This window comes from Artemia sp. Qi Xiang Cuo, chromosome 1, assembly GCF_049724085.1.
Source record: "Artemia sp. Qi Xiang Cuo chromosome 1, ASM4972408v1, whole genome shotgun sequence".
NCBI classification, from domain to species: domain Eukaryota; kingdom Metazoa; phylum Arthropoda; class Branchiopoda; order Anostraca; family Artemiidae; genus Artemia; species Artemia sp. Qi Xiang Cuo.
In genome coordinates this window covers 53,910,130-53,929,852 of record NC_142794.1, presented here as the reverse complement: position 1 = coordinate 53,929,852, position 19,723 = coordinate 53,910,130, and the positions used below count along the sequence as shown (strand labels likewise).

The 19,723-nt window shown below is 35.3% G+C and overlaps 1 protein-coding gene across 2 annotated transcripts in view; it reads right to left on the bottom strand.

The window, feature by feature from the left end:
* The window catches only part of LOC148956481 (uncharacterized), a 59,805-nt gene extending 46,541 nt beyond the window's left edge, over positions 1-13,264 (bottom strand). The window contains exon 1 of one of the 2 annotated variants that reach the window (XM_089095532.1): positions 13,147-13,264. The gene's annotated coding sequence lies outside the window, so the exon portion shown is untranslated. Of the gene's footprint in view, positions 1-13,126 lie in introns of both variants that reach the window. The other variant, XM_089095523.1, reaches the window with a different exon arrangement.
* Between the last annotated feature and the right edge of the window lie 6,459 nt (positions 13,265-19,723).

Here is a 19,723-nt window from a genome sequence, read left to right as displayed (position 1 = left end):
TTTAACCATCTTGCTTGGAAAGGTATCCATAAGTACATGCTCTGAAAAGGTGCCAAGGAACGTAATCTCCCCAAACATGTCAAACTGTTTCCATGTGCAATTCCAATGTACCGTTCATATTGTATACACTTTTGACCATATTCTTGTAGGGTTGAATGTAGGGTTGATACTGTGCACACCCTTACTACTAACTGTAAGTAATGAGCGACCCGGCTCAATAGTAACCGAAACTCTAAAAAACGGAATTTTGATTCCAATAGATAGATCAAAGAATCAGATTTTTATGTTGATTTCAAAAATATAAGTTTCATCAAGTTTAGTCTTACCCATCAAAAGTTACGCGCCTGAGAAAATTTGCCTTATTTTAGAAGAAGGGAGAAACAGCCCCTAAAGCACAGTTTATATAATTAGCAGTATGATCTTTCCCTATCTCACCCATTATAAAAACCCGGACCGAGGTGCGAGTGCTCCAGAGAACGTATAAACATAAGCGACATTAGATCTTTTCACGGGTAGACAATTCATATCTCTCTTGACCGCGAAACTTGGCTTCAACGTTGGAACACTAATTTTGAAGAAACTAATTTTAAATTAATTTATTCCAATACATACATGAAAATCGGTAATTAGTAGTGCAATGTTATTATTAGATGTTCTTAGGAATTAAAAATAGGTTTCGAAGTCTCAAGTTGGTTTCAAAGGCATTTTGAGAAAGTTTCTGCCAAAATAAGTGTTCCAGGGTAATTGGACCGCTGATGGTAGATCAAATGAGAGGAGTACCTGTGAGATGGGACTCTTGCAAACCACTTGGCCGGCTCACCAAGTTTTTTTCTGCTTTCGCAATTACGAATAATGCACTATCTAACCATTTCTCATTGATTGACGCGTACAGACTAATCCATAAGTGCACAAATAAGTGGGAGGAGCTTTTTGTTCGCACCGAGAATGAAGAGCCAGAAATCATCTGCGGTAAATTTACTGCTAATTATATAAACTGTCCCCTAAATTCATAGAACCCTAATGAAAATAACACCATCAGATTCAGCGTATTAGAGAACCTTACTGTAGAAGTTTCAAGCTCTTATCTGCAAAAATGTGGAATTTTATATTTTAACCAGAAGGCAGATCACGGTTGCGTGTTTATTTATTGTTTTCTCCAGGGGTGATCATATCGACCCATTGGTCCTAGAATATTGCGGGAGGGCTCATTCCAACAGAAATTAAAAGTTCTAGTGCCCATTTTAAGTGACCAAAATTGGAGGGCAACAAGACCCCCTCCCACGCTCATTTTTTCCCAAAGTCACCGGATCAAAATTTGAGATAGCCATTTTGTTCAGCATAGTATAAAAATCCAATAACTATGCCTTTGAGGAAGACTTAATCCCCCACAGTCCCCGGGGGAAAGTCTGCAAGTTGTGAACTTTGCTGAATGTTTACATATAGTATTGGTTATTGGGAAATATACAGATGTTTTCAGGGGGGATGTGTTATGGTAGTTGGGGGGGGGGATTAAGTGAGAGAATCTTTCCATGGAGGAAGTTTTCATGGGGGTAGGGACGTTCCTATTAAGGGGGCGCCAGATTTCCCAACATTATTTTTAAAAAAAGATCAGAAATTAAATTTAAAAAAACCTATTTTTTCAACTGAAAGTAAGGAGCAACATCAAAACTTAAAACGAATAGATATTATTACGTTTACGTTGGGTTTTCCCCCTAGTCATTACCTCGCTCTTTACGCTAAAGTTTTTTTTTCTTTCATCAGATCTGTTTATTCTAATTAATGGCCTTTGTGATTAAGGGGTCATTTTTAAAGAATTGGAACAAAATTTGAACTTTAGCGTAAAGAGCGAGGTATTGACTAGGGTGCGAACCCCTAATATATGCAATAAAAAATATACGAATATAGAAGTTCTTTACGTAAGTTAATTCGTAAGTTACGTCAGAACAAAATTTCGAGAAAGTCATTTAGCCAATAAAAAGTAAAATTAATATGCAAATTTAGTTTTAATTATTCATGTACGGTGAGTCAAAATCAAAGCTGCATTAATTCAAAATCGTTTAGAAATTAAATAAATTAACTGAAAGTAAGGAGCGACATTAAAACTTAAAAAGAACAGAAATTATTCCGTCCATGAAAGGGGCTGTCCCCTGCTCAACGACGTGCTCTTTACGCTAAAGTTTGACTATATAAAAATTTTTTTTTTCAAACAATAAAAAACTTTAGAGTAAAGAGTGAGGTGTTGAGGAGGGGACAGCCCCTTTCATATACGGAATAATTTCTGTTCGTTTTAAATTTTAATGTCGCTCCTTACTTTCAGTTAAAAAAACTAAGTTTTTTTATTTAATAATATAGAAGAGCTGATGTTTTATTGCCTGCTCTGCATGGTATTAAACTTATTCAAAGCGTTAAACCCAAACCAATGCCGTCTCCAATATTGAAGAATAAGCTATTTCCATACTGTATTCCTGTTCTCTGTGTCTAAACATGTATTGTTTTGTAAAGTATAGATAATAAACTTTTTGTTGTAAACTTGAAGTTTTGCAGAATATTCAGCTAGTTCCTTATTAATATAGTTCATATTTCTAAAGTACAAGGGTATTAAAAAATAAGCATAATTTTGTAATTGTTTATTACTTTTCTACAGGGTTTGTCCGGAAAGTAATAAGACTGATTTTTTTCTGCCGCAACTGTACTTCAAAGAGTGAGCGTGCCAACTGTTTTCGGTAGAGGGTGTTCCTAGCTAACAAACGATCGGCTGGTCAGTTGTCTCCGAGCCTCTGGAGAGTCGGGACAGGTATTTGTGCGTGACGTTTTTCTGTGAGTGGTGCATGCCGGAAATTCAGCGTTCGTTAGAGCAGAGGTACGCTATTAAATTCTGTGTGAAACTCGGGAAATCTGCGACAGAGATGTTTGATATGATCAAACAGGCTTACCCAGATGTTGTTTTAACAAGAAGTGATGTGTTTGGTGGCATCGGGCCCTTTTGGAGGGCCGGGAAGAGGTCGTCGATGAAGATCGTGCTGGAAGACCTTCGACAAACACCGACAATGTGACTCGTGTGCGCAAAGTTTTGAACTCAGACCGTCGATTAAATATTCGTTTAACTGCCCAAAAGTTAAATTTACTTAAATCTATCGTTCACGACATTATGACGGTGCATTTTACCATGTGCAAGATATGCACGAAGATAGTCCAAAAAGTGCTCATAGAAGACCAGAAATTGCGGCAAGTGGAGGTGTACCAAGAAAATTTTAACGTTTTTGTAAGTTACCCCCAATTTTTGAATAGAGTAATCACAGGTGACTCCTGGATGTTTGAGTACGATCCCGAGACAAAGAGGCAATCTTCCGAGCGGCAATCGTCGGCGTCTCCTCGCCCAAAGAAGGCAAGAATAAGCAAATCCAAAGTGAAAACGATGCTCATTGTCTTTTTTGACATCAAGGCATCATCCATCATGAATTTGTTCCTCCTGGACAAACCATCAACAAGTTATATGTGGAAGTGCTCAAGATACTCAAACGAAGGGTCAATCGGGCTCGACAAGAGACCGCATCCCACTGGAAGTAGCATCAAGACAACGCCCCAGCTCACACCGCCTTTCTCGTGAACAGCTAAATAACCGTGGCCGGAATCACAAAGCTTCCGCAGCCACTCTACATCCCATATGTGTCCCATGGACTTTTTTTCTCTCGCCTGAAAAGGCCGATGAAAGGCTAGCATTTTGAGACGACAGAGGGGATCTAAGCAGCATTCACCGCGGTTCTCAATGCTTTTTTGGAGAATGCATACCGTGACGCCTTCAATGCTTGGATGTCGCACTGGCAACGCTGGATTGATACAGAAGGAGCCTAGTTAGAAAGTTTTCAAAGAATTGTAACGATTGACTCAATATTTGTTTTTTAAATCGACTCAGTCCTATTACTTTCCGGACAAACCCCGTATTACAATGGATCTTTCAGCATAAAACAAATTTACAACATCCATAATTACAATGGACTTTCCAATATAACATCCTTTAATGTCAAATAGCTTCCCAGTTGATGCTTCCACCCTTTTAGACTATTTTAAGCAAAATCTAGAGATCCCCTCAACCTTCTAAAAAGTCCATAAGTACAGGTACAATTATTGTACATAACTACAATTTTACATAAGTATAAGTACAATTGCTGTCGTAAAAAAGTTGAACTTTATTTAAATTTTTCAAAAAAGTCCACAAAGTTCAACCAATAGCAGAAGACGTGTGGAATATCAAACAGTTCGTGGTAACAAACTGTGAATAAGGAGCGACCCGGCTCAATAGTAACCGATACTCTAAAAAACGGAATTTTGATACCAGTAGATACATCAAAAGAATTGTTTTTTTATGCTGATTTCAAATATATAAGTTTCATCAAACTTAGTCTAACCCATCAAAAGTTACGAGCCTGAAAAAATTGCCTTATTTTCGAAAAAAGGGGGAAACAGCCCCTAAAAGTCAAGTCATAGGATCTTAATGAAAATCATACCATCAGATTCAGCGTGACAAAAAAACCCTACTGTGGAATTTTCAAGCCTCTATCTGCAGAAATGTGGAATTTAGTACTTTTTGCCAGAAGAAAGATCACGGATGCGTGTTTTTTTTCAGGGGTTATCGTGTCGATCCAGTAGTCCTAGAATATCGTGAGAGGGCTCATTTGAACAGAAATTAAAAGTTCTAGTGCCCTTTTTAAGTGACCAAAAAATTGGAGGGCAACTTCGCCCCTTCCCTTGCTCATTTTATTCCCAAAGTCACCCAATCAAAATTTTTAGATAGCCATTTTGTTCAGCATGGTCCAGAATCTTATAAATTGTCTTTGAGGATTACTTAATCCCCCAGAACTGCTCGGAGAAGGGCTGCAAGTTATGAACTTTGCCTATTTAGTATTGGTTATTGGGAAGTATACAGACGGTCTCAGGAGGGATTTTTTCTAGGTGGGAGGGGGGATCTTTCCATAGAGGATGTTACCTAGGGGGTAAGGACATTCCTGTGAAGGGGGCGCGGGATTTCGCACCATTATTTAAAAAACCAGCAGAAATTAAATAAAAAAAACAAGTTTTTTCTTCTGGAAGGTGAGGAGCGACGTTAAAACATAAAACGAACAGAAATTACTATACATATAAGGGGGCTGGCCCCATAGTCAATACCTCACTCTTTACGCTAAAGTTTTTTTTAGTACTTCCAAAAGAGCTATTTATTCTAATTAAACGGCCTTTGTGATTCAGGGATTTGTGATTCGAATAAAATTCAAAATTTAGCGTAAAGAGCGAGGTATTGACTAGGGGGCAAGCCCCCTCATATACGCAATAATTTCTGTTCGTTTTAAGTCTTAATGTTGCTCCTTACTTTTAGTTGAAAAAACTTGTTTTTTTAAAATTTAAATTCAAATAAACATCATGCAGATTAGTGTCTACAAGTGTAATAGTGCATACTTTTTAAATATTTTGTTTCATAAGAGAAATAAAAAAATATTTTTTAATATTATTAAATGGGGAAAATGCTTAAAGAGATGGTTTTTCTAGTTACTTTTTCAGTTACTTTCTATGAAAAATTGCTGTAAAGTCAAAAGGTGAAATCCTTGTGTGAGTGGGACAAACTTTATGGTTCGCACTTTCATGAAAAAGTTTATTAGATTTATTGACATCGTGGGAGCCCTGCTTTAGAGTTCGTAACCACAAACTGTTTGATTTTTAAGCTGTTATGGAGCAACTGTATTTATGAAAAGAAAAAGATAAAAACAAAAGAAGAGATGTTATTTGTGAAAAATGTCTCAAAAAAGAAAGAAAAAATATTTCGCTATATATATATATATATATATATATATATATATATATATATATATATATATATATATATATATATATATATATATATATATATATATATATATATATATATATATATATATATATATATATATATATATATATATATATATATATATATATATATATATATATATATATATATATATATATATATATATATATATATATATATATCAAAAATTTATTTATATTCATTTTTGTTACGTTTTTACGAGTCAGACAAACATTTTGGGGGGTTCAAACCCCCTTCCCCCTCCGGATTCGGATATATATATACACTATTATTAAATATTTTTCCTTTCAGCATGAATTAGAACAGCTCTTTAATCTTCGTAGATTCAAAAATAACATACTGGGCTGGCAAACGTCAGGATTTCCATGACTTGGAAAAAAGGAAGCTTTATACGAAACTTCCGTTTTTCTTGCTAGACTCTTTAATCTTGAAGGCCCTAATCAAAATTCCATTCACGAGACATTTAAAGTTTAAATTCACAACCAAATATCAAATTACTTGATACAAATGGTGATTTAAAATAAATGCACAGCAAAAACTCCGATCCTCCCAGGAAGTGAGGAAAATGTCTCTGAAGAAAAGGCGTTTCAACCTCATGACAGTGCAACGCCTACTCGGATGCAGGTTCATTGAGTAGTTTCCTATGCATCTTTGTTAGACAATTTCATCGCCAACTTACCAAGTGGGATTTAAAGGTCCAAATATTTTAAGTACAAAGAAAGGTGATTTAAATCCACACATTGCCGTTGTCCATGCTAAACACTCAATACGCTTCAACTCTGAAGACTATTGCCCCGGCATGAAGACGCAGGCCCAATAACCAGCTGAAAAAGTGGGTTTCTTGTTTGGAGGTGTAATTTAATTGATTACAGCACATAAACCTTTCATCAAAACCCATGCAAGTTAAAATCAGATGTATTTTTTTTTCTTTACAATATACTAAAAAAAACATTTCTGCATATTTCGTTTTATTTTTGGCTCGATATATTTTCCGATGCATTTATCTTGAAAATCAAAGGTTTTACGTGAATCAAAGATGTGCAGTTTTTATATGTTAAAAAATCGATGAAGCAGTATCACGATTGTAAACACATGAAACGATTCTGACTTAACTCTTAACAATAACAATTAAATAATAGTTAACAACATCTAAAATATTTGCAAAAAAACCCTGACTGATATCCTTTTGAGGCCATCTTCATCTTATTCGCAATAAGTTTTTATCAATATAAACCAAATACATAGAAAATCCATTATTATTTATTGATTCGTCACATAAATTTCTTATATTTTTGATTGCAATGTAAACAAAAGATTAAGTATGGACAAACGATGCCTTCTTAAATAGCAAAAGGAAATTAAAAGTCGTAGACGTATTTATTCCGAGCAATTCTTTTTATTCCCTATAATCTTGATGAGCACTTTAGTACGTTTGAAGGTACGTTTTGAATAAAAGACACATTGCTCGAAATATAACTTGTTCGTTGAAGTGCGAATGGTGCACTAACTTTTAAATGATTTGAGGGTGCCCTCTTTAGGCCAAAATCAAGGCCGTATCCAAGGGACTTCAGAGTTTGAAGAAATGTTTTCAAACCCCCCGAAATGTTTGTGCGACTCGTAAAAGCGTAACAAAATACATATAGACATATTCTTTATGCGTTTTAAAGCTTCTCCAGCCCTCTCCCCTTCCCGAAAAAATCCCCCACCCGAACAAAAAACTTGTATACGCCCTTCATCAAAATATATATTTTATGGATAAAAATTCTAAAATTACGCAGTTGACAGTTGTGTTATATCTTTTATTATATCAAAAGAGCCTCAGATCTTTAACTGTCCATTCGAATAAATACTCTGCTAATAATCTAAGATTACTGGTTCGATATAATCACTCCGGACAAAAAAAAAATATGGGTGATAATTCATCTCTAGAAAAATACAAAATTTATATTTCATAGATAGCGGTTTTATCATTCGCATATATTTTGAATTACGCAATATAACTTTCATCAAAATCACATCCCTTTTTAGGGGAGTTTTAGCCTATATTTCTGAACTTGCTAATAGCTCTTGATGTGCAGCTTTAAGAAGGGCAACTTTAAGCTTTGTATATTTAGAATCAGCATAAACAATATATTTAATTGCTGTATACTGTAATCAAAACTTAATTTTTAGCGTTTCAGTTTCAATGGAAAAGGGTCGCTTTTTACTTGCAGAAGTTATTACGATCCGTTTGATCTTGGCTCAACTAATGTGAGAGAAGCTACCGCTACCAATCTTTTACATTTCATCTTAACATTCGTAGATCAACTGACCAAAAGCATGTTGAGGGGGATGTTGAGCTAATCAAAAGGCACTAAGCGCACGTTGCCAGTTGCCGCTAGTGCTACTATTACTACTGCTACGGCCATTACTTCTTCTGATGTTAATGATATTACGTAAAAATTTAGCGGGGGGGGGGGGTGTTGAAATAAATGAAAACACACTGTTTCCGTTCAGGTTACCAAAAAGATGTGTGAGCAATTTCTCAGGAATAGCTTAGAGTATTAAGTTGAAACTGTCAGGGCGTGTTGAGAGAGACCTTAAATTGATCAAAAGGCACTCCGTGCATACTGCTACTGCTACTGTTGTTACTTCTAATGCTATTATTACTATTGCTACGACGACTACTACTGAGGCTAAGGGTAGAAGTTGAAACTTGCCGGGAATGTTTAGGGGCACGTAGAACCAGATAAAAACACACTCAGTACAAAAAGGTTGTCAAAAGTACCTAACAGCAGTATCGCAGGAATGGTCTAGGGTATTAAGTTGAAACTTTCAGGATATGTTAAGGAGGATGTTGAATTAGGCAAAATGCAAAATGTGTATACTACTACAAATTATAACACTACTACTGCTACTGATGCTACAACTACTACTACAACTGCTACCACTACTAGGACTGTTGCTAATACAACTACTGATACGACGTCTACTACAAGTACTACTGAAGTTAGGGTATTACAGTGAAACATTCAGAGAATGTTGGTGAGGCTTGTGAACTATATTGAAACACGCCATGAGAATTAAAGTTTTTAAAAGGCCGTAACAGCTATATCTCAGGAACAGCATAGAGCATTAAGTTTAAACTGTAACTGCATGTTAAGGGGGATTTTGAACCGACCAAAAGGTACTATATGTATACTATCCCTACAAATTCTGCTACTACTAATACTACTATTAACGCTAAGGGTATTTAGGAGACATTTATAGAAAATGTCGGGGTATGTTAAATTAAATTGAAACCCGTTGTATGTATGCAGGCTGTCAAATGGCCATATCGGCATGTATATCATGAACCGCCTCGTAGAGTATTAGGTTGCAACTTTCAGAGCACGCTGAGGCGCATGCTAAGCTAATCAAAATGCACTATGTGCATACTACTGCTACTAGTAGTAGTAGTAATACAACTGTTGTTAGTGCCTACATTACTAAGACTAATGATACTTATGTGGAGCTTTCAGGGATTGTTTAGGGATCAAAACACATTATGTGCATACAGGTTATCAATAGGACGTATCAGAAATATCTAAAAAACGGGATAAACTATTAAGTTGAAACTGTCAGGGCATGAGAAGGGAATGTTGTACTAGATGAAAAAAAGGTACAATGTGAATGTAATTACTGTTAATACTACGGCTGCTATCACTAATACTACTCCTATTGTTACTACTATTACTTCTGCTAGGATAGAGGGTATATTCTATACCTTAGAATAGGATATAAAGTAGAAACTTGCATGGAAGGTTTATATTGCTTTAAAACTAAACCAAAAGGCATTATGTGTATGCTGGTTGCCAATAAGATGTCTCAGAAATATCTCAAGAATGACTGTGGGTATTAAGTTGATACTTTCGGGGCTACTAATATTACTACTTCTACTCTTGCAATTGAACTAAATCGAAAGAGTGTAAGTGCATCCAGGTAGTCGAAATAGCATAGAAATAATGTTTTAGGAATCATATTAAGTTTTATTTTACAGAAAAACTTGAGGAGATGCAAAACTAAATTAAACAATAGCCTACTATATGTCTTTAGAAAATGAAAAGGACGGATGATATTAAAAATCGTTGAACAGTTCTCTCCAACATATAAATATTCTTTTCTTTTCCAGTGAAAAGCACTTATGTCAATAAGAAAGAGAACAGAAATTAATTTTAAAAACTTTTCACAAAATAGGTTTTTCAAAGAAAATTAAAGAGCTACATTAAGCCAAAAATGAGCAGAAATATAGTCAAATAATTTTCCAAGCGTAAAATTACCATAAAATACCATCAAACGATAAACGAAACCAAAAGCGAACAGAAATTACAATAAATAATCAAGTCAAACTCAAAACGAGCAGAAACTAAGATGAGTAAGGCTGACACCCCCCTAGCCTTTTAAAGAACAGAACATATTTTATACTTTACCACTTTTTTGGGGGGATTGCCCCTGTAATAGTGCCCCTCTTTATGAAACAATATTTTCCTATGTAGCATAAAATATTAATTCAACATGCCTACCGGCACACAGGTTTCTTGGGGGGTGGGGGGCAAGTACTACCAAGAGCTTAATTTTCAGCTATTTTGAATGGTAATATTTCTTTTTTCCTATTAGTATACATTGCTTCAATGTGTGGAAACATATGGATACAATGTATCCATATGTAGATCAGAACCCAACTGTAGAGGTCGCGATAGCTTCAGCCGCGTGGAATAATAAAAGTCAGACAGAATTTCCATCCCTTTGAACAATAATAACCCTTGCCGAACAACCGAAATTCTGTATTTAAAATATTATTAAGGACTTTCAACAAAACTAGTGTTCGTCGAAAATTCTGACTGAATATTCAAATTGTGCCAAAAATTTTAACTACAATCCAACATATTAATTTTTAAGTTGAAAAACTGAAAAAGTGGGACGCTATTAATTAATTTACAATTATTAACATATACAATTTAACAGCAAGAAACTGAGGGTTTATGAGGCCGGTGCTTACAAACTGCATATGAAGAATTGACAAAACTAGAAAGAAAATCTTCATGGCCATTCCTGATTTACGGATAAAAAAAACAGAATGAGAGGGGTTTCTTTTATGCATGGAATAAGGGCCAAGGCCCTGCAGAAAGTGAGGATGATTTTCTCAGGAATTTAACGACTAGGCTAGAATACGAAGACATCCAACTATGGGCTGTTGGCACAACTGCTTTGACTAGTTTGTTCTTCTATAGAAGCATTAAAGACTTTTGGTGAAGATTATTCTTTAAAATCATCAATAAAGTACATTAGAATTTGGATTCAGGTCCGTGCCAGCTGTCTACTACTAATGATAAATTGGAGGGATCTTTTAATTTCCCATATAGATTGCAAACTTGTCCACTGTGAGGTGTTGGGGGGGGGGGGTGCATTTGGAAATTTTCTTCTTAAATACGATGATTCGTGTAATTAAGGGAGAGATTTCTATTGTAATGGTAATGATGAGCTACTAATTGGAATTCTTAAATCAATTTCTAAAGTAGCAATATGTAATTCTATATATTAAAGCCCTAGAAGCTGTAAACAGGAAGTTTTTATTTAAGTGTATCAGCATAATTGTTCAGTTTCTTTGTATTAATTTTATATATGGGTTTGTCAGCTTTGCAATACACACAATTATCAGCCGTTTATTCTGTACACGTCTTTAGGAACAAAAGAGTCATCGCAGGATTACTGCCTCCGAAACTGTAAGCTCATTACGTACTTTCCGATAATTTTATATTAAGTTGATATCTCCGAATTTAAACTCCACGAGCAAAAATTGTTGTCTTGTGCCACAGAATAGCAGAAAACACCTCTTCGCTGGAGTGCAGTCTCTTTACTACTTAAAAACAAGGAACTAAATTTTGTTTAATATCCGTTCAAATGACTATGTGCTTGATATTCATAGGACCAATCGCTCGATATGACCAATCTCGGAGGAAAAAAATCAAAAAAAAAAACAAATCAAGTTCAAATTTTAAGTTTTATTTTGACCCGCGGATCCAACTCCACGTGGATTTCTAATTTTAGAGCTCGTAACTTGGGAAGGTACGGATTGGTTTATTTGGTTGGCTTGTATTAGTTTAATCTGTTAAATTTCTCCCTTTACTATCAAAAGAATAAGAAAAAACTTTTAATTTGGGACGGTCACTTATTTTTGGCCACCCTCTGCCCATCAGTTTCTACGTTTAATTTCGATGCTCGTACCATATGACTCAGAAAAACCCGTGCCAGTCCAATTATTTTTTAGCCTTGCCAGTTAATTTCAAGACTAATTTTGAGTTCAATCATTCAGAGTCAAATTAAAACCGAGACAGTTGAGCACCTTTCTTTTCAAAACGTTGAATTAACAAAGTTTTTTTTTTGTCACATCTCTTATCTTACCGACCTGTTCAATTGGTACATTTGAAATTGGGGAGAACTCCTGAACGAGTAACTTCAATATAAAAGAGGACTGCTTCTCCATTTTTTTGGGAGGGGAGCGACAATTTTGAAACACGATCCCTCCCTTCCCCCACAAAACCTAGGGTTTATAGTACATTTCTAAAATAAACAGATTTGCAGAAGCAATTTTGAAATTGACCACTAGCCCTTCCCGGCCAGCTTGTCTTGGACGCTATGCATCGTCCAGATAGACTGTTTGTCCACTGACTGGTAGAATTCAATGATGCTATGCCTGTACCAACAGTCAAACCCCATGGAGGGTGGTACTGAATCTCTTCTTATAAGTCCTGTCACAAGAAATATCCTGAATACTAAAAACAACTTTTTATTTTGCTACTTGAATAGTCTATTGTGTTTTTGACTAAATAAATATTCCTAGGCTGGATTATGCTAGTTACTACTGCATACGCAGCCAGTTTACAGCCGTACCAACAGTCAGTAGAAGGTGAAAAAAATTCAAAGTGATCTGCTTAGCAGTATCTGTATGACCTTACTGGCTACCAAAATTAACCCCAGTCAAAAACAAAAAAGAAGTCACTAACGTTTTTTGACTATTCGCAACAAATTTCTAAAATTGAAATTTTTCCTCTTTCCAGTAGCTACAAAGAATTTTAATGCCTATTAAGTACATTAAAAACAGGATACTGAACCCTTTCGCACTGCGCACTCTGTAATGATGACTGATTTGTGGAATATACAATATATAGTCTACAAATAGAAATACCAAGTAATTTGAAGTAATCTTAAATATAACCTACAGAAAAATTAAGCTTTTGAAATAATACATACTAAAATATAAGTTTATTTACTTATCCACGGTAGCCCATCGTTTGGGTGTGATATATATTATTCTGTCGAAAAGTATAACAAACACAAAGATGAAGAACTTCAAAACCTGGAAACTGCGTTTCAGGAATAGTCTTTCAGCTCATAACCCTCAACTTTTAGCACTAACAACTTCAATTGGCACGCGCTTTCCACACTCGGTTAACAGACCAGATCAGAATCCCTCCTCCGCACATCTGCTTATTCCGATTGATTTTTAACGTATTCTGCAAATTGATAGTCGTTCAGCCAGCAGAAAGATAAAATAAGGATCACCTGCTCTTTGTGATAAGAGATGGACCCCTAGACCAATTTATTCCCTCTCCATATTGTATACCGGTCGATTTTTTTTTACTAACATTACTGCAGAGGGACAGAAACAGATATCCCCAAATTGTTAAATAATGGAGTGGAGTGAGGCCTTACGGAGTTTGTGGGTTTAAGTTAACAATGAAGTATCTGGAGATAATGCGGCTAAGCAAAAGTACAAGGGTGTAACAGTTTGTGCAGCATGGAGTACCAAAGAAATAAGTTTTATGATTGTGCTGCATGTATGCTTCTATTTCAAATTCAGCTCATTTCCCCAGAATTTCCGTTTGAAGTTCAAGCAATAAGTAATTACCTATCAGCTGGTATAGGCCCAAAATAGGTAAGCGGTCTAAAACTTGGCAGCAAGATGTAAATTTTCTTTTCCTCCTCCTAAACCAAGCCAAATTAATTAATTGAATGATTAATTGATTAAATTAATTAATTAATTAATTATTTTGACTGGTTAATTTAAATTAAGTTCAAGTTAATTAATCAAAGCTAATTAATTGATTCGGAATGCCGTTTACCATTATATGTGTTTTCCGCAGCGTATATTACTATTATCGGAATAGTTAGGGTTATACCTGCAATCGTTCATTTGTGTCAATTTATGTTTTATACTAAATGAAAAAAAAGAAGCCACTGATTTGCTCAATAGTAACCGATAATTTAAGAAACAAAGTCCGAAACTAAAAGAATCAAATTTTGTTGCTTATTAAAAATGTATAAAATTCATCAAGTTTAATGTCGCCTTTCAAAAGTTACGAGCCTGAGAACATTTGCCGCATTTTTCAAAAAGGGGATAAAGACCCCCAAAACATCAAGTGATCTTAATGAAAATCAGACCGTCAGCATATCAGATAACCCTACTGTAGAGGTTTCTACCTGCTATATACAAATATGTGGAATTTTGCATTTTTTGCCAGAAGAAAGATCACAGATTTGTGTTTATTTGTTGTTTTTTTCCCAGGGGTGATCATATCAAACCAGGGATCCTAGAATATTGGGAGAGGGTTCATTTGATCAGAAATCAAAATTTCTAGCGCCCTTTTTAAGTTACCAAAAATTTTGGAGGGGAGCTAGCCCCCCTCACATGCCCCTTTTTTCCAAAATGTTGTCCGATCAAAATTTTGAGACAGCCATTTTGTTCAGTATAGTCGAAAGATCTACTAAATATCTTCAAGGGAGACTTGAACCCCCCTCCCCAGAATTCGGGGGAAAGGCTGCAAGCTATGAACTTCGCCCATTGTTTACATATAATAATGGTTATTGGGAACAATACAGCTTTGATTTTCGGGGGGATTTTTCTGGCGGGGGATTTTACTGATGGGGGTATTACATGGGAGGATCTTTCTATGGAGGAATATTTCATGGAAGAAAGGAAATTTCCATGGAGGGGGAGCCAGATTTCCTGGCAGTATTTAAAAAACGATCTGAAATTAAATAAAAAAAAAGTTTTTTCAACTGAAAGCAAGGAGCAGCACTAAAACTTTAAACGAACAGTAATTTTTAAGTGTATTTCGGTGGTTGGCCCCTCCTCAATACCTCACTTTTTACGCTATATTTTCTTAGAACTCTTAAAAAAGCTTATTATTCTAATTAAATGTCCCTTGTGTTTCAGTAGTCGTTCTTAAAGAATTGGGACAAAACGTCAAACTTTAGCGCAAAGAGGGAGTTATCTAGGAGGGGTAATCCCCCTCATGTACATAATAATTTCTGTTCGTTTTAAATTTTAATGTTGCTCGTTACTTTCAGGTGAAAAGCTTGTTTTTTTATTTAATTCCCTCAGAATCAGCTGAGAATAAAATTGCAGTTGACTACAGTTTCAGCCACAAGTTGCTACGTTGTCAAATACAAATAAAGTGGAATATCTAGCTATTCAAGCTAATCATGTAAAGTCAGTTTACATTTTACTCAGAGAAAGCACTTAAGTTCTTCTAAGAAAATTGATATACAAAATTTTATTGATGAGTCTTAAGTTTGCGAGCAGTGCTGTGATCTATTAATACTTTTTTATAATTACATAAGAAATTGGAGCGACTACAAAAATATCATTTCCTACATCATTAAACTTTAAGTATCTGGTCTACTCCTGGGTGGTAAAGCAGATGGTGCTCTTCTAATAAACACCAGGGAAACTGAATCATTAAAACACCTGTCCTTGTTTAAAAGTGTAACCCCCCTGGTGGTCAGCAGCTTCTGTGTAACATACATGTCATTCCTATTGGTCATTAACCGGATTGTAATTTTTGAAGCTATTACAAATAAGCGGCTGAAATCGCTCCAGTATCCTATTACTCTATTTTGCCGTGGTTTATTAATTATTATTTGAAGATAGAGAAGCAACATTTGAACAATATTTCTTTTTTCGCCAGCCAGAATATGCTGAAAATTGTTGGTTAAAAAAAATAGAGTGATCACAATTTGGATTACTATATCAATGTCTATTAGTAACAATAATAATGTCATAATTGCAACAATCCATATTACAGTGAAAACTAGTAAAAAAAAGACGGACTAAAAAATAACTGGTAACAAAATATTTGGTCTAAGCCAAAATTTCAGGCACGCCACGTTGGTCAATAGTCGATCAAGCACTATTCACTAGAATGACAGATTCAAGTCTGAATAAAATCAGCATCCCTCTCCATCTCCTTCAGAAGTAACTCCAATTGTCTCAGAAGGAAGTTCTGATCTGTCAAGATATATATTGCGCTGAAATTTATCACACCCTCCGTTTTGCTGCAAATCAAGTCAATAACTTTGCAACGAGTCCGCAAAGGACTCGTCCGAAACCGAAATCTTGGAAATCCTACTAGCTGAATATCCGAGATTTGGGCTTCAAATTCAACTCTTCAAATATCGGAAATCGGCCTATTTAATTACAAAATTGACTCTTATGTTCTTACCATAACCCTCGGTTATAGATTTGTCCAACCCGTTGATCATTTTAATTATATAGGTCTACCCATAGCTTCGTCAAACCGCCACGACCAAAAACTTCTCCTTGATCAACTTAAAGGGCAAATTTCGGCGTCTTGTGCCTCTATCGTAACGTGCAATCTCTGATTCAACTAGCCGCTTCTAGCAAGTCTGTGCACAACGCTCTCACCCAAGGGCGTAATTTTCTATGGGGAAAAGAGAACAACCCCTCCAGACCCCATTCCACCCCCTCCCCCAACCTCAGGTTTCCCTCCCCCCAGCTGAAATATTAGTGTCTTCAAAAATCTTGTCGAAACTAAGATAGGCCTACATAATTTAAACATCCACAGAAACAGACCAGTTTTTTTCTTTTTTGCATACTTTTGCCTTTATGGTACTATACGGGTCGTTTATCATTTGTCATTTGGTCATTTTCACTGGACTTGAAAAAATTGGCTCCTACTTTGCCATCCTCAGGATTTTGACGAAATTACGCCCTGCTGTCACCCTTCCTTACATATTGCACGCTCACGCTAATCCCTTCAGGAAACGTCTCACTGAACTTTCAAGAACAAAAATAGATCAACGTATTTGCGTTTTGCAAAATATTTGGTTCATACTACAGGAATACGCAAGGCACTTCAAAGTTAAAATTCGCTGATACCAACGTCGCCGTTCTTAGACGGATATAAAAGCACAATAGAAATGTTAATTTACTCAAATGGTTCCATCTGCTCATGCAGTGATTTTCCTTTTTGCAATTTTTGTTCTCTTTTCGTAATTTCGGAACCCTTTTCCGTTTTCTCTGTTTGTTCAATTTTCTCTTCTCCTTTTTTCTCAAGTGCTCCATCATGTTATGAGTTGATATGACGCGTTTTCCAATAAATAAATATACTTGCCAGGATTTATAACAGTAGGACACAAACTATTTCTCAAAATTAATGTTAAAATTGATATATTGGAGTTTTTTCTCTACCACCGTTCCAAAATGAGATGATTGGCTACCGAGAGAGTAAAAGATAACGTATAACCTGTACGTTATAAGTTAGGGATATCTCTTTTGTCATTCTTGCTGAATTTAAATTTCAAGTAAACACCCCAAGCTGCAAAAAAAAAATGCAACAATATTCTCAGTGCTTTTTTCGATTTGCCTGACATTTTTCATATTTTCCAGCTAATCTACATTTTTTTTAAACTGTCTTGAATTGCGCCCCCCCCCCTGCATTCTGAACAAATTCCTATGTACGGTGCTGTTGAGAATGGGTTTGTGTTCATAAGAATTAAAGTACGGGTGAATAAGTTATCGCTTAACATGCGTTTCCTAGAGCCTTACATATGCATATTTTCTAACTGAAAGGAAATCACAAGCAGGAAAGGAGTATGGGGTTTAGAATCTTGGCAAAGTTACAGTGTTTTATTAAAATGCTCAAGAACAGTTGAGGTGAAATTAATTTTTCCCTCAAGTTTTTCCTGAAGAACTGGAAGAATATTCTCGGTTAAGTAAAATTGGCCCCTCAAAGGAAATTTGATTCTTGTTTTGACCCTAGGTACGGAAGTATTAAAGTTAAGCGAAAAATACACAAGAAGCATTAGGCGAGTGTAATGTCATGCATGCATAGTATTGTGGTTAGCATTGAAACGCGTGGCAGGTTTGCCTCTTGGGTTCATCAGTCCGCGTCGAAAATGCCAGCTGTAAAGAAACTTCCTTTGACATGATAAACGATTGCATGTTGTCTTCACGCTAATCTACGTCTTTATTTTTTCTCCCTTGAGTTCTTTCGCACAAGTCATTGTTGCCATGTTTCCTATCCAAGAGCCGGCAAAATGAAACAAAGCTGAGGAAAACAAAAGCTGGTATTCTTAAGAGTCGTGCAAAGTGAGCTTTAATCATTTGAAACAAAATTACCACTTTCTAGAATTGAACTTTCTTCTTTCGTTTAAGAAATACACAGTAACAACTTAAAATAAAAACAATCATTAAAAAATTATTGGATTCAAATCCATGCTTCTATCGATGTTGCTTTGTTCTAAGAAATCATGGTCGCGTTCCCAGAAGAAGGGACAAGGGGTAATTAAAAACTTTACCCATAAATGTGCAATAGTTAAAATTTCCTTGTGGCTGGATTTTCAGATCCAAAAATGAAAAATTGCGAAAAACGTAAAAAATTGAATATTTCCAGGAATAGCATAAATTATCCTAGCCCTATGATTCTAAATTTTACTGCAAGGCAAAATATTAAAGGGGGTAATCTTCCCGTGTACACGCTAGGGAATGGGCAGGGGGCCATGGCCACTCTGGAAACCGAGGACTATGCAGTAATTATGAGGAAGTCAAAGAAAAGAGAACAGAGTAGGGAAAAACCATGGAAAAAACATATATTGGCTGCCTGCCAATAGGTTTTGAACCTTATTAGGAGTAATATGAGTTCTATTTTGTGGCTGAGTGACCGCTTTCCAGTTTTCCACAAACATTTTTTCTATATGATATTTTTTGGAGTAAAAAAAAATCGAATTCTTTATAGTGAGTGAATGGTAAGTAAATAGCGATCAGTAACGAAAAATTCAGATCCTAAATATTGACAACATTCAATCAAAGAACCAGCTTTTTATTCCAAATCTGTATTTATTTCAAATTTCAAGTTAAACATTTCAAGTTATTTGTACATAAGAAAACTTATATAATTACAGAAAAAGAAGGAAAACAACTTAAAAGGGGGCAATTCTTACAAAAATGCACAGTGAAACTGAGCATGCCTGAATACCCTTGAGCCGGTATCTGAAGCCACTATAACAAGAAATGTTTAGTATTGTATTTTCACCCAGAACGGATGCGTGTTTTTTGTGTTTTATTATTATTTATTTATTTTTCATTTTTATCAGGAGTGATTGTACTTAAAGTTTTTATAACTATGAAGTATAAAGCCGTTAATAATTGTTCCGTTTTTGTATTCAAAATTACATTAAAAACATCAGTATTACTCAGGAACGTTCAACACTTACAGCCTTTCTCAATAACGCCAAGCACTAGCAGTTTTTATTTGGTTTCCTTAATCTTAGTTTCAAAGTTTTACAAAGTAACGAGTTTGAAAGCGTTAAATATATCCCTGTTTGGCAACCAAGTTAAAAATATCGATATTGTTTAATAATGTCCGTCCAACACTTCGGCTTTGCTCAATAAAACCGAATCCTGGGAGTCTCTATTTTATTTTTCTGAAGTAGGCCTATGCTATTGTTCTATATACTTTTTGTAATCACTTTACCTTTTTCGTTTTTATATACTTTTAATTTTATTGACATAATTTTTTCATTGACTTTCAAAAAATGTTTTTC